The following is a 23,498-nucleotide window of genomic DNA, read 5'->3' on the forward strand; positions in this document are numbered from 1 at the left end:
AATATGCTTGTTATTTATTCAGATTGAAGAATTATTAGAGGAAAAAATATGTCTCCTGGAAGATGCAAATTAGGCAAAGTGACAATTATTAACGGACACTTCCTCCTACCACCCACATGCCAACCAATTGACATTTGTGGCAGCATTGAAGAAAAATTAGCAGAATCATCCACTTCAAAATAAATCAAAGCTAGGCACAGTGGCCCATTACCTATGATCCTAATACCTAGTCTACAGCAGGAAGATTGATGGTTCAAGGCCATCCTAGGCTACATAGTAAGATCTGGTTTCAAAACAGAACCAAGGATTAAAGTTGCCTGGCTCCTTGCATGCACTGTGTGCTGCGGGCTCTTCACACCTGCTCAGTGCACACCCACCACCACCTGCCCCCTTCTGCCTCCTCTGCTGCCATGGAACCTGCAAAAAAGCTTGTGGAGAAGGGGGGCAAAAAAAAAAAAAGTTCTCCCTTGACTGCACTCACCCTGTAGAAGATAGAATCATGGACACTGCCAATTTTGAGCAATTACTCCGGAGAGAATCAAGGTGAACAGGAAATCTGGGAATCTTGGCAGAGGGGTGCCTTTCTCCAAAAGGTATTTGAAATATCTCACCAAAAAATATTTGATGAAGAACAACCTCCGAGACTGGCTGTGTGTTGTCGCCAACAGCAAAGAGAGTTATGAGCCCCGATACTTCCAGATTAACCAGGATGAAGAAGATGACAAGGATTAAGACACATCAGTCTGCATTGTTTTGTATTAATTCATAAATAAAATTTAGGAACGAAAAAAAAAAAAACAGAAACAAGACTGGCAAGATGGCTTAACAAGTAAAGGCACTGATTGCCACGCATGATGACTGTCTTAGTCAGGGTGTGAGGTCCAAACCAAACCTCTTCTGGGACCCCTTGAATGAGACTCATGGAGGTGGTGATCGATGCAAAAGCAAGAGGAGATTTATTGTTCCAACATGCTGGGGTCGCCTTACTTCGGGAGAGAGATGACCCCGAGCAGACTGTAACAGGGAGTTATATACCTTTGATAGTGGCAGATTTCAAACAATAAGGGCAGAATTGGAACAATGGTAACTAGGCAGGGTATTATTGGTGGGGTGACCTCCAAACTGACTTGTGGTCAGTGGACCATCCGGGACTTTCCAAGGGGTTTGGTTGGGAGTCACAGGTAGCTTTGTCTGATAGTTGGCTTGCAGTTGTTCCAGGAACTAAACTAGCTCTACTCCTAGAAGGGAGAGGTCTTTTTTGTGCTCGGAAGTTTGTGGTGGAATTTTCCCACTGGCCTCAGATTGACCCCAACTCTGGCTCTTTCAGAGTTCTCTAGAGTCATAGAACTTATGGAATGTCTCACTATATGGAGGGAATTTATTTTGATGTCTTACAGTCTGTAGTCTGACTAACCCAATGGTCAGTAGTTGCTCAGTCCCACAAGGCTAGTTGTTTAAGCTGGTCTTCTGTAGAAGTAGGTTCCAACAGATGTACTGGCAAGCAGTTGAAGAAGAGTGAATCTTCCTTCTTCCAATGTCCTTATGTAGGTCTCTAGCAGTATGTGTGACCCAAATTAAAGGTGTGTACCACCACGCCTGGACCTGGGGCTTGCTTTGTTCTGGACTAACTTTGAACTCAGAGATCTCCTTGCCTCAGTCTCCTGGGATTTAAGGTGTGTACTAGCTTGCATTTAAGTAGCATAAGGTTTTCATAGCCACTGCCTCAAGATCTCCATGCCAAGATCCAGGTCAGAAACTTTCATCTTCCAGCCTCAAGATCTGGATCACAGGTGTGCCCTCCAATTCTAGATTATAGTTCATTCCAGATATAGTCAAGTCGACAACGTGGAATGGCCATTACAATGACCTGGTTCATCCAATGGTCCTACATGACAAAAGGAGAGAACTGGTTCCTGAAAGTTGTCTGTCATCTGACTCCATTTATTATAGCAAGTGTCTACACACACACACACACACACACACACACACACACACACACACACACGCACGCACGCACGCGCGCACACACACATACACAGTACACATATACACATACTACAAACATGCTACATACATATACTCACATACATCAAACACACATAAACACATAAACATACATATACTCACTACACACATTTATACATATACATACAAACACACTACACATATACACACCACACACACTCATACATACATACACACACCACACACTACACCACACATAAACACATACACTACACACATACATGCAAACATACTCATGCACACACGCTAGACCACACTCCCCCAACCCCCACAACACACACTAGATTGATAGACATAAGAAAATACAAAGTTGGGTTTCCTGTTGACGTTTCAGGGGCTCTCTTACTTGGGGTTATCACTGCTGTGATGAAACACAATGACCAAAAGCAACTTGTGGAAGAATGTGTTTGTTTGTCATTGCTTTCATGCCACTGTTCATCTCTGAAGGAAGTCAGAACAGGAACTCCAACAGGGCAGGAACCTGGAGGCAGGAGCATGGCACAGGCCATGGATGGGTGCTGCTTCTTGGCTGGATCCTTATGGCTTGCTTAGCCTGCTTCTTATAGAACTCAGCTCAGCAATAGCCCTACAATAGCAAGGGTCTGGGCTGTCCCCCATCAATCACTAATTAAAAAATGCCCCACAGGCTTTCTACAGCCTGATCTTATGGAAACATAAGTTTGTTTGGTTTTCTCAATTGAAGCTCCTTCCTCTCCGATGACTCTAGCTTGTGTCAAGTTGAAAGGTAGCCAGCGCCGTGGGTAAATGCTTGCTGTGTAAATAGGAGGATCTGAGTTCAAATCCCTGACACGTACATAAAAGCACTTTAGGGAAGAAGTAGGAAGAGATAGGGAATCCCTGAGGTTCGATGATTAACCAGCTTAGTTCGGGTTCATGGAGAGACCCCATCTCAAAATATAAGGCAGAGACCAAAAGAGAAAGACAGCTGATGTTGACCACACATGCAAACATGGCTGAGTGGACCTGCACACACACATGTGCATACACATGGATACACACACACACACACACATACATGCAAAAGACAAAACAAAATGAACTAAGCCTTACCTTAGGCACCTAGCGCTGTGGTAAACAGTGCTGCAGAGGTATATAATATGATCTTTGATGTGGGAGATCATTTCAAAACTATCCTGGGAGACGCCAACATAGGAAAATAAAGAACATCACATGGTAAAAGGAATCACAGAGGAGGCCAGTGTAAGGACAGGTAGACCGTGAGGACCTGAGGAGGAATGGGTTAACTAGAAACTGCAGACAGGCTCCTGAGGGACAAGCAGAAGGCAGGTCGATCCAGGCTGAGCAGGGGCCATAGCCAAATGAATGATTGGCCAGTCAGGGGTAGCAGTATATGGCAGCCATCCCAGCTCTTGGGAAACCAAGGCGGGAGGATAGTGAATTTATGGTTATCCTTGGCTACATAGGGACTTTGAGGTTGGCTCCCCAGCCCCTGATGGCTCCTTTCCTTGAAGGACAGAATTTCAATCTTTGGGAATTTCCCCTCCACCTGCCACTGTCCCAGTTACAGGACTGAGTCTGTGCCTGAGGCCCAGTGGCTTGTAAACGCAAGTCCACATTCCTTATCATGTACCCAAGACTCCTTTATGGTCCCCAACTGGCCCTAGTCCACTTCTTTTCTACCCACTGCCATCACCTTCATTCTCAACAGTAATATCTCTCTCCAGACACTAAGAATCCTAACGGTTTCAAGCCACACTATCTAGTTTCATCCAAATCTGAAATCAAACCAAATTAAGATCCTCTGGTTTGGAGCCTGGAGAAATGGTTCCACGGTTAAAGGCCTGCACTGCTCTTGCCCAGGACCTAAGTTCAATTCCCAGCACCCCTACTAATTGGCTCATGACTACCTATAGCTTTAGTTCCAAGAGAACCAACTCCCTCTAGCCTCCATTTCACAAGTGCATACAGATGCATGTGTGCACATGCACATGCACACACACACACACACACACACACACACACACACACACATCTCTTTTATCAATTTGTTTTTACCTCCAAGATGGGCAGAGAAATGAAAAAAAATCACACATGGAATGAACAGTCTCACTACACTGACCTCTCGCTTTGGCCTGTGAGGTCACTAAAAGCAGGATGAAAGCTGGGCGGGTCTCTCTGCCTCCATGTATGTCTGTTTCCTTCACTTGAGGCTAGATGCTTGAGGCGTGACAAGCACTAAGGAATGACTGTCTCCTTGACCATCTCATGACCCTTCAGGGCAGAAGACACAGAGACAAGTCATTGTCCTAAACCTGAAGTCACTCTGGATTCCAGAAAGAGCAGGCCTCTGGGATGGAAGATCCTCAAGGTGAAAATGGTCTCCAGTGATGGAGGGAGCTGTAACCTAGAGCAGGTCTTCTTGTAACCTAGAAGGGTGGCTGTCTCTGTGCTGCTGGAACCATCCTGGCGAGAGAGAGGATATTCTAAAGAAAGACCTGTGTGCTCCTTTCTTTGGGTATTGGACCCTTGAAACAATAGACCTCAAGACACTGGGGTTAATGTGGGGAAACTCATGCAGAGGGAAGGGAAACCCTGACGTTAACCAGAGAGGAACTTACTTCCCAGGTAGAGATTTAAATCAGTTCTGATAACTTGTCAGACCACCGTGCAAGATTACTATAGGCAAGACCATGGTAGATGGGCCGAGGATGAATAGGACTGTGCCACCATTAGGACTGCTTCACTATGCATGCCTTTAAAAAACCACTCATAATTTATTTTTATATTATATGCTTTGGTGTTATGCCTGTGTGCATGTCTGTGTGGGGGTGCCAGGTGCCCTGGAACTGGAGTTACAAACAGCTGTAAGCTGCCATTTGGGTGCAGAGAATTATGTGGGACCTCTGGGACCTCTGGGAGAGCAGCCACTGCTCTTAACCAGAGCCATCTCTCTCCACCCCCTTGTGATACAGACTTCTTGCCGTCCATGTACACTTAAACCTCATGTCAAGATCCCCGAAGACAGACTGGGAGATGGGGGAAGTCACAGAACTTTTTTTGTCCCTCTTCCCAGTGGTCACATTGAATAAACTTCCTCTCTCTCCTTCTCCTTGTTTCTTTGATTGGCATATTGAGATTAGGACCCTAACAACTTTGGTAACAATGACAGTGATTAGTAGGAAGACCATTTATCAGAGGGCAGTGCACACCCAGAGCTGGGACGGTGCAGCAGAGACTACACCTAGACCAGGACTGCTGAATTATGCACCTGCGAGCTCTCTTCCCCAGCTCTTGCCATTAAGCCTAAAGCAATGCTAGTCCTATACAGGTGAGCTTGGTAGTGAGTGTATCCTTGTAGTCTTCCCAATGTTGATTAAAGTCTAAATTATTCTCTGCTTGTCACCGTTACTCACCCCTTTAATTGGGGTGTTAAGATTGGTGGCAAAGCATCAGGTAGCTGGATCTGGAGTTTTTGCCCTGAAATTCAATTCTGGTTATGGGTAGACCTTGAGTGTTTGTTTATCTATCTATCTATCTATCTATCTATCTATCTATCTATCTATCTATCTATCTCTGTCTGTCTCTATGTCTCTCTGTCTCTCTGTCTCTGTCTCTCTCTCTTTCTTCCTCCCTCTCTCCCTCCTCCCCATTCCCTCTCTTTCCCTCCCTTTCTTCTTTCCCCTCTCCCTCTCCATGTGTAGGTTCCTCTGTATGTGCTCATATGTGTATGTGTGTATTTGCGTGTATGTATATGTGAGTATGAGTGTGTGTAGAGATGAGAGATTAATGTCCTAATATACCTCTATCTCTTCTCACTTTTTAAAAAAGAGTTATTTATTTATTTATTATTTTATGCATGTCACTGTCTTCAGACACAGAAAAGGGCATCAAGTCTCATTACAGATGGTTGTGAGCCACCGTGTGGTTGCTGGGAATTGAACTCAGGACCTCTGGAAGAGTAGTCAGTGCTCTTAACCGCTGATCCATCTCTCCAGGCCCTCTTCTCATGTTTTAAATTATGTATTAGTGTGTGTATACGTGGTGTGTTGCTTATCTGCCTTTATCTTGCCTGCATTTCCACCTTAGTTTTTGAGACAGGATCTCTCAATAAACCTAAAGCTCAGCTGGACTGACTGTCCAGCAAGCCAAAGGAATCCTCCTGTCTCTACCTCCCCAGCACCAGGATTACAGTTAAACACCACCCCATTCAACTTTTAGTTAGGAGCTGGTGATCCAAACTCAAGTCCTGACACTTGTGCAGCAAGCATTTTACCAACCGATCCAGTTCCCAATCCCTTCTCCACCTCTTATGGGACAGGTTCAATGTAGTCCAGGCTGTCATCAAACTTAGTGTAGCCAAGGCTGGGCCTTAACACCTGATCCTCCCAGGTCTACCTCTTACGGGCCTGTGACTCGATGCTTAGCTCTGAGCTCAGTTCTTTAAGCCACAGTATTGCTGTCCTGCTCCATCTCTTCCGGAAGCCTCCAGGCCTCTGTCGAGATCCTGACTGAGTCACCCACGAAGCCCTGAGCATCACGAGTCCCCTGTCTAGCAGGTTACTGAGAAAGAGTCAGCTCCACGGGCTCCCAAAGCTGCTGACATCTGAGGAGTTGCAGGTGCCTTTTATACTCTATCTTTATGAAGGGAGAACAATCCAGGCATAAAAGCATTCAGTCTGGCAGAGGGCAGGGGGCACAGGGCCTGCTCCTCAACTGCTTGTCTGGTCGCCCTACTTCTGACTAGGGAATTTGCCAGAATGACATCTAGGCATCCCTAGCAAGTAGACTCAGTTAGACGGGGGTCCTTGATGTAGGCACCAACACAGAGGGCTTGATGCTAAACGCTGCTATTTCCTGGGAAGAGTTGCAGCCTAGATACTGCAGATGTGGGGAGAACTTCTAAGAATCTACTGTATCTAGTCAATTACGCAACGCCAGACTTGCCAACCCAACCGGGAAAAGTTTAATCACTTTTTAAAAGAAAAAAAACAGACGTTTGTCCTGGGGCGGAGAGGATGAGTAATAAGTAAATAATTTATATTGGATTCCAAATTTCCTGGGCAGCCTCAGCAAAAGGCTCATGCACAGCTCAAGTCAATAACTGTCAGCTAACAGCACAATCAAAGGCTGGATGTGCCTGAGGGCTGGACACCAGACTCAGCCATAGCTGTAGCCCAAGTTCATAATCTTTCTCAGCAGAAATGACTGCTTTCAAGCAATTGAGAGAGAGAGATCAGAGACAGTGTTTAGAGAAAGGGTTTAGCCTCTTAACTGTAGCTCAGAATGACCTTGAATTTCTGATCGACTGTCCTCTACCTCCCAAGTTCTGGAATTACAGACATGCACCATCATGGCCAGTTTGTTCAGTGCTGTGGATCAAACCCAGGGCTCTGTGTTTGCTAAACAAGCACTCCACTAACTAAGCTGTGTCCCTAGATGAATTCTGACCATTATTCTACTTGTCCATGACTGTGAACATTACACTCACGGAGGATCAGAAGGAATAAGCGTGTGGAGAGGGTGAGGCACATAAATAGTCTTTGGGTGAGTGAAATGCCAGGGAAAACAACATTCAAAACTGCCAGTTAACAGAGTTGTCGATTTCCAGCCAGTAAATGGGACCCAAAGTCCCCTAAGCAGGTGGCTGAAGTCTGAGGTTTCTTAGAGAAAGAAAGTTGTCAGTGGGACCAGGAGCAGGTTTGTACAGGAATGGGTGCATGTGTAGATGGCCTGAACACTTCTACCCAGCCAGATGTTAAAAGGATGGTATGCTATCACTCCCCAGAAGTTTCTCCCAGCTACTGAGTCCTTCAGCAACACAGTGCAGCTCTGCCTTCCCCCAGAGAAGCTGTGACTGGGGCACTCTTCCCAGGCCCTCCTTCTGCAACCCACCTGTGTACCGGCCTTGTGCAGCAAGAGTAGGTAGCTAGCTCTCGGAGTGAAGGCGACATACCCAAGAGAGGAAGCTGAGGGAGACTGAGATGCAGTGGTGTGGAGGTCAGTGGAGGAGGACAAGGAGGGCCTTGATGGCAAAGTCAGGGACATAAAGTAGTTCTGGGTGTATAGAGACAAGGGGAAATAGAGAGAAGGCGAGAGACGGAGGTGGGCAGCATGGGGCAATAAAAGGGAGTGGGGAGAGAACGAGGAGAGGGAAGCAGAGAGAAGGAAGAAGGGAGGAGGAGGGAGAGGAAGAGGGGAATGAGAAGGGGGAGGAGGGGGAGGAGGGGGAGGGAGGGGAGGAGGGGAGGAGGAGGAAGCAGGGGAAAGGGGAGGAGAGGGAGGGAGGGAGGAAGAAGGGAGATGGGGAGGAGAAGGAAGCAGGGAGGAGGAGGGAGAGGGGAAGGGGGAGGAGGTGGTGGCAAAGGAAGAAGAGACAAGCTGATTACTAGCACTCGTTGCTTTTTGTTTCCTCACCGCAGATGCCAAGTGACCAGCCGGCTCCCATCTTCTGCCATGCCTTCCCTGACATGGTAGACTATTCCTTCAGATAATAAACCAAAATAGATCCTTCCACCTTAAAAGAAGAAAAGAGAGAGAAAGAGAAACTTCACCCCCATTGCAGCTGTATTAAGAGATGGAGATTTGAGAAACATTAGCCCCGAGGACCATATAGTAGAGCTTCAGAGGGCATGGCATTCACCCCTTTTGACCTTCAGGCTAGGGATGATGCAGCATTTGTGCTCTCTGCAGAAAACACCTGCAAGGCGCCATTTTGGAAGCAGAGTAAAAGAGCCTTCCCCAGACAGAAAGATTTAGTGGCTTGACCTTGGATTTCTTAGCCCCTAGAGCTATGAGAAATAAACTTGTCATCTCAAGTATTTTGCTATGGCATTATGCGCAGCCAAAGACATTACGTTACTCAGCCGTACTCTGATTTATTCAAACAGTTTCCTACCGAAATAAATTCAGACTGTTTAGGCAACTTTTCTACAAGTAATGCTTCCAGGAACACCTTGGAAGCTGTTAGTTTATTCATATTTTGGTTGTGTCCTAAAGAGTTGCTTGGTCAAGCATTAGGCATTTTAAAAATCCTTATAGTCACCAGAGGTGTTGGCACACACCTGTAATGCTAAAACTTGGGAGGTAGAGGCAGAAAGACTAGGAGTTTAAGGCCATCCTTGGCTACATAGAGAGTTCCTGGGCTACATGAGACCCCAGCACAAACCAACCAACCAACCTACCAACCAAGAAGGGAGCCGTTGCCTTCTGACTTCATTGTCTGTTTCTGCACCAACAAGCAGAGTCCAATAACACACACCCACACGCTGGGTGACTGGCTGGCAGCTCTGCCGATCCCGCCCACAGACTTGTTACTACCCTGTGTCTGCAGATTGACAGAAGCTTGGCTGGGATGACTGGTAACCATGCTCCAGCCAAGCCTGCCCAGTCCTTTTGCTGACATTCCACGGCTTCAGCAAGTCATAGCGCTGAGCCCAGAGTCAGGAAGAAAGAGCATCACAAAGTCCCAAGGTCAAGGGTATTGACTTATAGAGGTAAAGAATGAAGGATGTTGACACCACTTTCCTTGGTTTGAATGAGAATGGTCACCGTAGGCTCATATATTTGCATTTATAGCCATCAGGGAGTAACATCACTTGAGAAGGATTAGTGGGCGTGGCCTTGTTTGAAGAAGTGAGTCACTAGCGGTGGGACTTGGGGTTTCAAAAGCCCAATCCAAACCCAGTGTTGCTATCTTCCTGCTGCTTGCAGATTTAGATGTAGAGCTCTCAGCTACTTCTATAGCGCCATTGTCTGCCTGTGGGTCGCCATGCTTCCTGACATGTTGATAATGAACTAAACCCTCTGAAACTGTAAGCAATCTCCAGTCCAATGCTTTCTTCTGTGAGAGTTGCTGAGGTCAGGGTTAGAACACTACCCAATAGCGTGAGCCAACGCAGTCTTCCAACACCAATTAAAAACATTTATTTTACTCAAGGCTCATCAACATTTGATATATCATATTTTCTAACTTTTGTTAATACGATGGGCAAAAAAATCTTATTAACAATTTCCTTCATTTCTCAGACTAATAGTGAAGTATACGTCATTTCTGTATGCTTATTGACTATCTCTTTTTATTATAATTACAGTGCAGATTGATTGTGCATATTAATGAGTTTCAGGCTGACATTTCCGCCCAGGCATATCATACTTCAGTCCTGTCTACCCTCCTTTCTCTAACCCTCGCCTACCGCCCCTCTAAGACTATTTTTTTATTTATGTTTTTAGAATTGCATGTTCATACACTTGCCTTGTTTCCCTGCTAGTTATATTATTATTGTTATTGTTCTCGTGTAGCCCAGGTCAACCTCAAACTTGTTATGTTACCAACAATGACTTTGACTTTCCCATCTTCCCACCTTCACTTCCTGATTACAGGCCTACACCACCCTGCTTGGTTTTATGCAATACTGGATCTAGAACCCAGGGCTTCCTATATGTGAGGTAAGCACTCAGCGAACAAAACCATAGCCCCTGCTCTTTATTTTTTTATATTTATTTATATTTTAAAATGTTGATTCAGTGGGGAAATGGCTCCACACCAAGGCGGATGACTAAGTTCAGATACCAGGAGCCACACAATGGAAAGAAAAAACAATTTCTCTGACCTTCATGCTTGTATCATGACACTTGTGCAGTCACCCCCTGTACACACACACACACACACACACACACACACACACACACACACACAAGAAAGAATAAATAAATGTACTAAAGGTTTTTAAATGTCTTTCCCTGGACACTCTATTTTTTCTTCGTGAAGGTTCTGCGGGAGATAAAACAACTTTGTGGGTCATTCAAGCAAATAAAACCTTCATTTTGTGCTCAGCTATTTGGCTAAAACCATAGGCAGATTTTGATATGAATTGACCTGTGTATTTGTGAATTCTCTGTTTTGTGTTTTTATCCAAGAAAAGGTACATTATTTTTGTCATGGTTTGAATATGCTTGACCCACGGAGTGGCACAATTTGGAGGTATAGCCCTGTTGGAGTAGGTGTGTCACTGTAGGTGTGGGCTTTAAAACCTTCATCCTAGCTGCCTGGAAGCCACTCTTCTCCTAGCAGCCTTCAGATGAAGATGTAGAACTCTCAGCTCCTCCTGCACCATGCCTGCCTGGATGCTGCCATGCTCCAGCCTTGATGATAATGGACTGAACCTCTGAACCTGTAAGCCAGCCCCAACTAAATGTTGTCTATAATTTGCCTTGGTCATGGTGTCTGATCACAGCAGAAAAGCCCTAAGGCAATTTTTTTTTGTATATTTACTGAAATATTCAAAGTAAATTTTTCCTCAGGTTTGTCTTTAAAAAAAAATCAAACCCTAACACCATAAATTGATCGCAGTTTTTCTAGTCTCTATGGGTTATTCAAATGGCCTTCTTTTAAGGCTTTGCTTGGGCATGTTATTTCTGGCCATTTCCACTGAAATCACTAATTAAGTTGAAAAAGAGAAGAGAAGAGAAGAAAATCAGGAGAAGTCTATTAGACTACCCCACAATAGTAATTTTGTCTTCAGAGAGGTCGTTTCTACCCTGGGAGAGTGTCATGGGACAGTAGCGGAACAGGAGAATTATTGTTGAATGTTAAAAACCAAAACAATGGTAAGAAGAAAAATAAAATCTCCAGCAAGACAGAAAACAAAATTAATGAATGACACTTACCAGGCTGGGGGTGAAGTCCGTGGTCGGGTGCCTCCCTGACAGGTGCTGGGGGCTCAGTACCATCGCCTGCTTCCCATCACAGACTCCTGTGTCTATAATCAGCATTTAGAGACGTGGCAATTTTCCAGAGCGATGAAAAAGCAACATAATGGGGGAAAGTTGTTAAAAGACGAGGTTGTGGGCAGCAAGACAGCTCAGCAGGCAAAGGCTCTTGCTACCAAGCTGGTCCTCTGGCCTCCACATATGTGCCCATACATACATACATACATACATACATACATACATACATATAAACAAACAAATGAATAAATAAATGTAAAATTTTCAAAATAAATTTCCTTGGCCAAAGGGTTGTAGTATAAAGGGCAGGATATTTTTAGTTATTGTTGGATATATACATAGACACACACACACACACACACACACACACACACACACACACACACATACACACACGTGCCTATGTCCTTCTCTGTATGTGCAGGTGCCAACAGAGGCCAAGAGAACATCTTGGATGCCCTGGAACTGAAGTTACAGCATCTGTGAGCCACACCCATAGGCGTGGTGCTGAGAACTGAGCCTTGGTCCTATGCAAGAGCAGCAAGTGCTCTTAACTGCTCAGCCATCTGTCTAGCCCCCCACACTAACATTCTTGACAGGATTTAAAGCTTAGATTGCCATTGAAAGCCTACTGACAAAGATGGAGAGCATTTGTGTTAGACAAAAAGCATTTCTTAGGAGATAAGAGAAGCCCTCTTCCCTTAATTGATGTTTAAGTATTCACTGCGCATACTTACTGGACATGGTACTATGTTACTTGAGGGGATTTTCATACGAGTGTACATTGTGTTCTAAGCATAAAGCCACCTGTTTATAATAATGACTAGTAAGATCCTACTAGGCAAATAGTCATGCAGGAAAGGACTATCAAAGGTAGTGTGGTACAAAAGGCTGTTCCCTAATGGTCTAGCAGAGGGAAAGGGAGTCTTAGTAGTTTAGGGTTGGATTCTAAACTCAAAGGAGGACCCTTGTATGAGCCAGGCCCCTAGCACTATAGCATCTAGGCATGAGCTGGGGTATGGTAAGAAAGAGGAGAGAGAGAGAGAGAGAGAGAGAGAGAGTGAGAGAGAGAGAGAGAGAGAGAGAGAGAGAGAGAGAATGAATAATGACAGAGAGAAAATCATAGGTTAAAGCAGAAAGGAAATTAGCTATCTGGCCAGTCTTTGAACTACACACATGTAGGACAAATTGGAAGAAGACCCACTTTAAAGAAAAATTAGGAATGGAGACTGGAAGCTGCTACCCAGCCAGCACAGTGGACTGTGGAGTCCAGGAACTGATACTCAGCAGCACAACAGGAAACAAGACAATACAGAACCCGAGTCTTCACAGGTAACGTTTTTAATGCCATGTCCACACAAGCAAGCAAAGCTCAGGAAAATGAAACCCACTCTCTGAAGAAGAGACTGAGGAAATCCGAGATGAAACAGACGTTGGGTCTAATGATTTTCAAGTGTCAATTTTAGGGATGGAGTGATGACTCAGCAACGCTTGCTGCCCTTGCAGACAACCAGGGTGTAGTTTCCAGCAGCACCTGGCAGCTAACGACACTACGTCACTCCAGGTCCAGGATCTAGTGCTCTCTTCTGGCCTCTTCAGACACAACATGCATACGTATAGAGCATGTACACACCGTCGGGCAAAACCTCATACACATAAAATAAAAATAAATGCTAAAAAAAGAAGTATCTATGATAACTGCTATCAATATAGTCAAATGAATCATGTTCACAGAAAAACAAAACATCCTTACAAAATAAGTGAACAGACGAGCACTCCTCTATAACCGAATGAAAAAAAATGTACCTAAAGAAGACTCACTGTGTGTATCCAGTGTCCAAATGGAGATGGTTAATGTAAAGATAACAGGGTGTCACTGACATAATCCTGGGAAGATGCACCATAACCAGGGTAACGCTTATCAAAGAAAGCATCTGACTGAGGGCTTGCTTGTAGTTTCTTAGAGTTAGTTCATGATCATCGTGGCGGTGAGCATGGTGGTACAAAAACACTGGAGCTAAGAGCTACATCCTGATGCAGAGGCAGCAAACAGAGAGGCAGACTGCGCCTTGCATATAGTTTTGAAACCTCAAAGCCCGTCCCCCAACAACACACCTCCACCAATGACATACCTCCTTAGACAAAGCCACACCTCCTCCAACGACAGACCTCCTCTGACAAAGACACACCTCCTCCAATGACAGACCTCCTCTGACAAGGCCACGCCTCCCAATCCTTCCAAATAGTTCACCCACTGGAGACTAAACATGCAAATAGGGGACCCATTTTCCTTAAGACTGCCACACGGAGTATAAGGATTGATGAGAAACGATTAAAGCCGTAGGGATTCAATAGGCAATGTTAAACAATATAACTTACGGTACAGACCTGTAATCCAAGTACTCAGGAAACTGAGCCGTGAAGATTGCAAGTCAAGTACAGCCTAGGCTACGGAATGAGATCCTCTCTTAGAAATAACAACCAAGGGCTGGAAAGATGGTGCGGCTGTTACGATGTGTCCTGCTTCAGAGGACCCAAGTTCAGTTCCCAGCAGCCATTCCTGGCAGCTCACAACCATCTCTAAATTCTGCTCCAGGAGATATATAAAGCCTCTGTTCTCTGAGATCATCCACGATTACGTAAGCATCCTCACACAGAGACATTCACATAACAAAAAAATAAACCTTAAAGAAGTACGACACTATCAGCCATAACGTGTGATGTACAAGAGGAGTTACAGGGAAGGAGAGAGGATGGGCCGAGACATTTGAAAGCAGAGTGAATACAGTTTTCATGAAATCTTATGGAAGGTGTGATGGTCTGTATAAGCTTGGCTCAGCGTGTGGCACTATGAGAACGTGTGGCCCCGCTGGAGTGGGTGTGTCACTGGGTGTGGGCTTTAAGACCTTCATCCCAGCTGCCTGGAAGTCAGTGTTCTGCTAACAGCCTTCAGATGAAGATGGAGAACTCTCAGCTCCTCCTGCACCATGCCTGCCTGGATGCTGCCATGTTCCTGCCTTGATGATAACGGACCGAACCTCTGAACCTGTAAGCCAGCCCCAATTAAATGTTGTCCTTATAAGAGTTGCTTTGGTCATGGTGTCTGTTCACAGCAGTAAAACCCTAAAACAGAAGGTATGTGTTTACGGGGTACAGACACTCACTAAACAGGTCGGCATATACGAAGAGGGCCACGTGGGAACGTCATAAACTGGTAAACAGCGGGGAGCCAGATAGGATCAGTACATCAGGAAAGTAGCGAGAGAAATTCAACGCTTTACACATGGTGAGCCGCAGTGGAGATGCCCGTTTACGCTCCATTAGATATGAATGAGAACAGAAGTCTCGTCATTCAGGCACAGAACGGAAACAAGCAAACCATCACCATTACTCAGGATAACAACAACCCTCCTTAATCCAGACTTCTTTGTACTGTAAAGATTCTCCTTAAGGAACCAAAATAAAAAGGTACTTTCATGCAAGAGACAAGTGTGTCACCAACAAACCCACAGGACAGGAAATTCTAAAGGAAGTTCTTTGGAATAAGGGGTGTTGGTGACAGATGAAAGGCCACATCCTCAGACATAAATCAAGAAGCAGCGCGTGGCAGCTCACCCTGTCTCCCCGGCACTAGAGGGCAGACGGAGGCCAGTAGAACTGTGGCAAGTTCCAAGTCAGCCTGAACGACAGTGTGAGACCCTCACACCCTCAACACCCTTCCGACCTTTGTCTGGAAGAAAAGCCAGTCTTGTATCTTGGCATTTGTGAGAGGGAGGTTATAGGATCAGGAGTTTGAGGTTATCTGCTGTGGGGGTTTGAATGAGAATGGTCCCCATAGGCTCATCTGTATGGATGCTTGGTCCCTGGTTGGTGGAAATGGTTTGGGAGGGCTTAGGAGATATGGCCTTTTTGGAAGACCTGTATCACTGGAGGTGGGCTTTAAGTGCCTCTCTCTCTCTCTCTCTCTCTCTCTCTCTCTCTCTCTCTCTCTCTCTCTCCTCATTGCATCCTACTTTCTGATAAAGGGTGCAAACACTCAGTTATTAATCCACCACCATGCATGCCTGCTTGCTGACATACTCCCAGCCACCATGACGGTCATAAACTCTGATCTTCTGGAACCATAAGTACCAATATGCTCTTTCTTCTATAAATTGCCTTGGTTATAGTGTCTTGTCACACAGCAACAGAAAACTAAGATAGCAACACAGGAAGTTCAAGGCCAGCCCGGACCACATGAAACCCTACTAACTTATGCCAACCCCAACCAAAAAGATAGGGGGAGGGAGAGAAATGAAGAATATATAAAAATTACCAGTGTATATGAAACATATACAAACATAACATGCATATCAGGAGGAATATTTGTGATATTCCTGTAATTTCTATATTTGTAATATTTCTATACTTCTGTGTAGTAAGTCTTCATGGGGCTCCGAGGGGCTTCAGAGACAGAATATAGGTTCTTGTCTTCACAGAGTGATACACAGGACTACCAGCTTGTCTCTCTAGCTCACTGAAGCCTCTGAAGAATGAATAGTGACAGACACAAGGCAGAAGATGAGCGGACTCTCACACATCACTGCGCGAGCTGTGAATTACCAGGTCTTCCTCCTTATGTGCCTCCCAGCAAAAACGCAACCCTGACTACAATTCAGACTAGATAATGCTGACTCAGAGATCCCCAGGAGAACCCTTCAGTTCCGGCTTAGAAAATGGGGCAAAGATTTCCTAACCCTCGGAAAACTCCAGTCTTTTCCTTTATCTAGTCACTCGTGCCTCCATCCCTGAGCCATTCTTTGGTGGCTGCAGTGGCAACAGCAGCAGCACCTGTGTATGGAGCTTAAAGTCATGATAAATGGGGCCTCCCTCTCCACTGGGAGGAACCTGGAGAACAAGCCAGGTGAGGAGTAACCCCATAACATTCACCGTCTCTTCTCCATTGGACTAGTCCAATACACGCCCACACACACACACACACACACACACACACACACACACACACACACACACACACACACTCCATGGCAAACACATAGAGGTCAGACAACTTGTGGGAGTTGGCTCTCTCGTTCCTTCATGAGAGTCCTGAGGATGAAATTCAGGTCATCAGGTTTGGCATCAATGCCTTTACCTACTGATCCATCTCAGTGTCCCTTGCCAGTAACCCCCCACCCCCCTAAGGACTTTGTGCCTCTGTTTATTAGGGATACAGGTCTATAGTTTTCCCACCAATGCTGGCCTCACAGAGTGAGTTTGGGAGAGCAGCTTTCTCCTCAGTTCTTGGGATGGTTTATAAAAAAATAAGGGCAAATTTCTCTCACGGAAGATGTTTCCATCACCATTCAACCTCTTTGCTTGCTCTGTTTTTGTTTGTTTTGTTTTCAATTCACTCTTCTTAGATTGTGGCCATCCAAGCATTTGTCCATCTTTCTGGATTTTTTATTGGTTTATTGGTGATTAATTGCTTATAGTAAGCTTATGATTCTTTGTATTTTTATAATAACCATTATGTGTGCTCTTTTGCCAACTATTTTTCAAGTCTTCTACTTTTTGTCTTTTATTTAATTTAACTAATAATTTCTCCTTATTGCTCATAGTCTCAAAAAGTGCTCTGTTAAGTTGATCTATTGTCTGTTTTTTTAGATTTTTTTATTTACTTATTATCTCTTTGATCTTGCGCTGATTTGTTTTTTGGATTTTTTTTTCCCCTAATCGCTGTTTATCTATAGTTGCAGAGTAGAAAACATCAGGTTGCCTGAGGTCTTTCTTAAATACTTGCGATGGTGACTGGAGATAGAAACTGGTCAGGTAGGATAGGGACCCCTTAGCAGCTGTCCTGAGAATGTTGTTGCAATCCAGTCTGCAAGGCCAGAGGAGACCTCTGGTTCCTGGTTCCTTCTTATCTGTGCCCTAAATGGGTACCTAGAGGCTGTAGATGAGAACAGAGAAATTGAGGGGAGGCACGTGGAAGCTTCTGGACAGCGCAGCTGGACTAGTCAGCCCCCCTCCCCACATCTCACACCAGATTCTGCCCAACGTCCTGTAAGAAGCCCCAAGACCAGCAGCTTGATGATGCCCTGTTTCCTAGGGTGCCTTCCTGCCTTATAAAGAGCCGTTCCCTTCCCCTTCCAACTTTCCCTCCTTAAGCACCCTCCAGTGAATCTATAATAAATTATCTCTAAAACTCAACCTCTATGGTCTGTAAATTTCATTCATTGAATTCAGGACAAAAGAACCTAGTCAATGGCTCAGGGTGGCTTTGGGTTGCTGTTAAGTTTCCCAGGACCCTACCCCCTAAGCCAAGCTCACCAAAGACTAAGGTCCGGTCACTCTCAGAGACACCTCAATACTCCAGTATCACTCTGCTTCAAACAGGCCTCTTGGGACTGCCTGTCCCCAACACCAGAGACTTTGGAGTGTGGTGCTTCTATTTACATTCATCTCCAGAAATTTTTAAATTTCATCTTGAACATCACTCTTGGTCTGTTGGTTGTTCGGAGGCTGGGGTCTTAATTTTCGGACATTTCTGGGGCTTCTGAGCTTCCCCCCTGTATTGGTTTCTCTCTTCATAGCATCAAGGTCTGAAAGGATACTTTGACCCTCTTGAATTTGAGAAGATGTCTCTGTGGGCCCACATGTGTTCTGTCACAGTTAATAGACACCACGCCTGGCTTGTGAACTTGCCTTGTTACTATCTTGTTTCAAAATAGATTTTATTTTTATTTGTGTGTATGTGGTCGGGAATATACAGAGGCCAGGAGAGGGTATTGGACCCCCTGGAGCTGGAGTTACAGGAGGCTGTGAGCTGCCTGCTATGAATGCTGGGATTTGAACTCCAGCTGTTTAATGTATAGTTGCAAAGAATGTGTAGTTCACACTCTACACCGGGTTGAGTGGGTTTTTTTTAATTTATTTTTATTTATATGAGCACACTACAGCTGTCTTCATGTACACCAGAAGTGTGCATGGGATCCTGTTACAGATGGTTGTGAGCCACCATGTGGTTGCTGGGGAATTGAACTCAGGACCTCTGGAAGAGCAGTTGGTACTCTTAACCACTGAGCCATCTCTCCAGCCCCGGGTTGAGTGTTTTATAAATATCTACTAGATCTGATTGTCCCAGAGTGCAGGGGAATAAGATGTCTCTTGCTTTTTCTGCCTGTCTGATCTGTTTGCTGTTTCGAATGGGATGTTCAATTCCTCAGCTCTTACTGTATTACAGTTTCTCTCTCCCTATGAATCAACTCATATTTGCTTTATATATTTTAAAACTCTAAGGGGTTTTGTTGTTGTTTTCTCTTTTAAGATGGGATTTCATGATGTAATCGTGGATGGCCTAGAGAAGAGAGAGGGAGGGAGGGAGGGGAAGGGGTCGGAGGTCAGGGGGAGGGAGGGAGGAGTTTATTTTGGCTCAAGATTGGAGGAGACAGAGTCCACAGGGTAGGGGAGGTTTGTCAGCAAGAACCTAAGGTTGCTGGTTGTTCTGTCTGTAGTCAGGAGGAAGAAAGAAAGAAGTTCTGGTGTTCGCTTTCTTTTCTTATTCAGTCTTTGACCCCATCCCATGTGACTGCTCCACCCACATTTAGGGTGGGCCTTCCCTCCTTAGCTAAACCTCTATAGAAAAACCCTCATAGACATACCCAGATGTATACTAATAGGCTTCTCTGTCAAGGCAGTAAGCCAATTCAAGTGGAATCAAGAATACAAAGGCAGCTTTACCCGGAGGCGGCTCTGGGGAAGGATTTACCGATCTCACAGGTGAAGGTCGACGAAATCACGCACCCGAGCTAAAGCAAGGGCTTAGTCGAGGAGTGATGACATGACAGTGGGATTGTGCCCAGATACGGGGGAGTACTCTTAGGTGAATTTCCAGAAATGCAGGGGGATGAGGAACGATGGTATGTTAGCCTTGCTTTTTCTCCCTTCGGGCAGGGTTGAGGGAAAAAGAGCAGACAGGGTTTCCCAGCTTGTCGGGGTTGAGCAAGGGTTAGAACCAAACACATACATACCTTGTTAGTGACCTAGGTATGTGTTTGTATTTATATGTATATGTATCTATATTGTGTGTTTGCTGTTGTATGTATGTGTAGGTGTGGTGTGTGTAATGTACAGGTGTGTGTGTGGGGGGGTCATATGCTCCTGTCTGCATGGAAGTCAAAGTAGGGCATATGATGACCTGTTTTATCACTTTCTACCTTATTCTGTCAAGACAGGCTCTCTCACTGAATCTAGAGTTAGGTGGCTGCCAGCAAGCCCAGTAATCCTCCTGTCTCCATCCCAACTAGCACAGGGGTTATAGGCATACACAGCCACGATCAACTTTGTTTTCATGGGCGCTGGGAATTTGAACTCAATTCCACATATTTATGCAGAACGTACTCTTACTCACTGAGCCATCCCCTGGATTTTGTATTTTAGCCAATGACACATAGGCATCCCATTTCCTTCATCCTGATATGGACAGCTATGTCCACTTGACTGTATTTATTTGCTATGATTCCTTTCAGAAGTATCCACTCTCAGGGCTGGAGAGATGGCTCCGTGGTTAAGAGCACTGACTGCTCCTCCAGAGGTCCTGAGTTCAAATCCCAGGCTCACAACCATCTGCAATGAGATCTGATGCCCTCTTCTGGTGTGTCTGAAGATAGCTACACACACACACACACACACACACACACACACACACACACACACACACATACACACACATACACACACACACACTTTTAAAAAGAGATTACCACACCAAGTCAAGTTAAACTACACACTTAGAAACTCATAAACAAAAAGTCAATTAAAAAAATCATCCACCACAATAAATGTAACATATTACAGAATAAAGTACAAGAACCCATAGCATGCTATTCTACAGAAAGGACATCTGACAAACTCCAATGCCCCTTCACAATAAAAACTCAAAAACCAAACCAAACCAGTGCAAGTCCATGACTAAAGACCATGCAGGACAAACCATAGCTAATGTCATACTGACTGGGGGAAAGAGAGTTTTCTCTCTAGGTTCTGGAACTAGACAAGAATGCTCACTTAAAATTACTTCTATTCCACATAATATTAACAGTGCTAGTCAGAATACCTCAGCAGAAGACAGAGATGAAGAGGCTGCAAATTGCAACGGAAGATATAAAATTGTCCTTGTTTGCAGGTAGCATGATTTCATATATAGAAAGTCCTAAAAATTTCACTAAAGAGTCATTTAAACTAATAAAGTCAATCAATGTAGAATATAAAAATCATCATGCAAAAGTATAATGGTAAATCACATGAGGAAGAAAACAATCCTATTTACAATAACCACAGGGGGGAAAAATCATTTAAGGAGAAATTTAACCAAGGAGGCAAACAGACTCTCTGCTAGAGATGAGAAAACACCAATAAAAGAAATGGTAGAAAACACAAATAAATTCGTGGACTGGAAACATAGATATTGCTAAAATAATCATACGACCCAAAGAAACCTACCTATCCATTGCAGTTCCTATAAAAAGATCAATAACAGTCTTCCCAGGAATAGCAAAAAGTAATCTTTTTGAAGTCACTCATTAGTCATCTATTACCCTCTCTGTGTGAATGGTATGGGGCTGAGGAGGGCGGGGCACAAATTCCACAGCAGCCATGCAGAAGTCAGAAGACGACTCTGTGGAGGCAGAACTCCTTCCATTTGTCTGAGCTTCCAGGGATTGAACTCAGGCCACAGGGCTTGTGTGACAAGCAACTTTACTCCCGAGCTGATCCAGAAAGTTATCCTCAAAGGTGTGCACAGCCACAAAGGACACTGAACAGCCAAAGCAACTGCATTAATTCAGTGTTTCTCACCCTTCCTAATGCTGTGACGACCCCAATCATAAGATTATCTTCGTTGCTATTTCATAACTAATTTTACTACTGTTGTGAATCATAATATAAAGATCCGTGTTTTTTGGTCGTCTTAGGCGACCCCTGTGAAAAGGTCGTTAGACTACAAATGAGTCATGACCCACACGTTGAGAACTTCGGTATTAATGACTTTTCTCATTTCTGTGACCAAATATCCAATAAGCAGCAACTTACAAGAGGAAGGGTTAATTCAGGGCACAGCTTTAGGGTCGGGTCTTCGTGGCAGAAGTGGCATAGCATCAAAGCATGAGACAGTTGACCCTACTGCGTTCATAGCCAGGCAGCAGAGAGAGATGGGTGCTCAACTCACTTTCTCTTCCGTTACCAGTCCTAGACCTCAGCCCATGAATGGTGCCTCCCACACACACACGCCTCGGTTAAACCGTGGAATGGTGCCAACCCACATGCACCTCAACCTCAGTAAAATCTTTCTGAAGCATCCTTTGAGACACACCCAAAGGTGTGCGTGAGCCAGTCAGGTTGACGACAAAGACTAATGATCGAGGCCATCTTGACCAAAACAAACGTATTAGTCACTTTCTGATGCTATGACAAAACACCCTGACCAAAGGCAGCTTGCCAAAGGAGCACTTAGTCTTGGCTTGTGGTTCCAGAGGAATAAGAGTGCATCACGGCAGGGAATAATGACAGGAAGCTGAAGGCAAAAAGAACTGAGAGAGAGCACATCTTCAAAGGCAACCACAAAGCAAGAGTGTGGACTGGATGAGGTACACGGTTTTTTACCTCAAAGCTCAACTCAAGTGAGCTTCCTCCAGCAAGGCTGTACCACCTAAACCTCCCCCAAACAGGACCACCAACTGGGGACCAAGTGTTCAGACACCCAAGTCTACGGGAGACATTTCTCATCCAAACTACCACAATGAACAAACAAACTGGAGCAGGGGAGAATAGCAAGAGAGTCATGCTACCTAACTTCAAAATATACTCAGAAACCACAGGAATAAGCCAGGCATGGTGGTGCGTGCCTTTAATCCCAGCACTTAGGCAGAAGCAGGTAGATCTTCGTGAGTTTTCAACCAGACTGGTCTATAAAGCAAATTAATCACTAGTCAGGGATACATCATAATACCTTGTCTCAGAAACAAAAGAAACAACTTCCATCTCAATAAAGCAAAACAAAATAAAAGCCCTTAGTAATGAAAGTTGCAAAGTAGTCACATGAAAACAGATGTAAAACCCAATGTATGGGAGAAGGTCCAGGAAGAAACCTGCACATTCACTGCCAGGCATATGTCAGCAGAGGACACATCCTGGGCAGAGGTTATTCTCTTTATTCTTTTCATAAAACAGTGTTGGGGAAACTGGATGGGCAGAATAATTCAACCCTTACCTCTGAACTTACACAAAAGCCAACTTGAGATTGACTAGAAACTCAAAGGTGAGACCCGAAACAATGAGCTAGAAAAAAAAATCACAGGGCAAAGAATCACAACATTGGTTTAAACAGTGAGTTTTTGAATGTCTTCAGAGAGCATTTGTAACAGAGCATCTATAATCCCAGCTCTGAGGAGGCTAAGGCAGGAAGATCCCAAGTTTGAAGCCATCTGGGCCTACACAGAAAGTCCCTATCTCAAACAGAGGACAGAGTGGGTAACAGCAACATCAATCCAATGGGATTATGGAACAACATCAAATAAAACAAAACAAACAAAGACAACAACAAACCCCAAAAACAGTCAACAAAGAGTCCATAAACATAATGGGGGGGAAAGAGTCAACTATTTATAAGGAACTCAAAGAATATCAAAGAGAGCAAATAACCCAACTGGAAAAGAGCCACAGTCCCAAATAGTCATTTTCCCAAAGAAATTATACAAAGGGCAATAGGTGGGTACACACACACACAC

General features: G+C 44.6%; 1 pseudogene; it reads left to right on the forward strand.

Moving 5' to 3' along the window:
• The first annotated feature begins 410 nt into the window (after positions 1-410).
• LOC116883963 lies at positions 411-732 on the forward strand (annotated as a pseudogene).
• Positions 733-23,498: the final 22,766 nt, after the last annotated feature.

This window comes from Rattus rattus, chromosome 14 (genome assembly GCF_011064425.1).
Source record: "Rattus rattus isolate New Zealand chromosome 14, Rrattus_CSIRO_v1, whole genome shotgun sequence".
NCBI classification, from domain to species: Eukaryota; Metazoa; Chordata; class Mammalia; order Rodentia; family Muridae; genus Rattus; species Rattus rattus.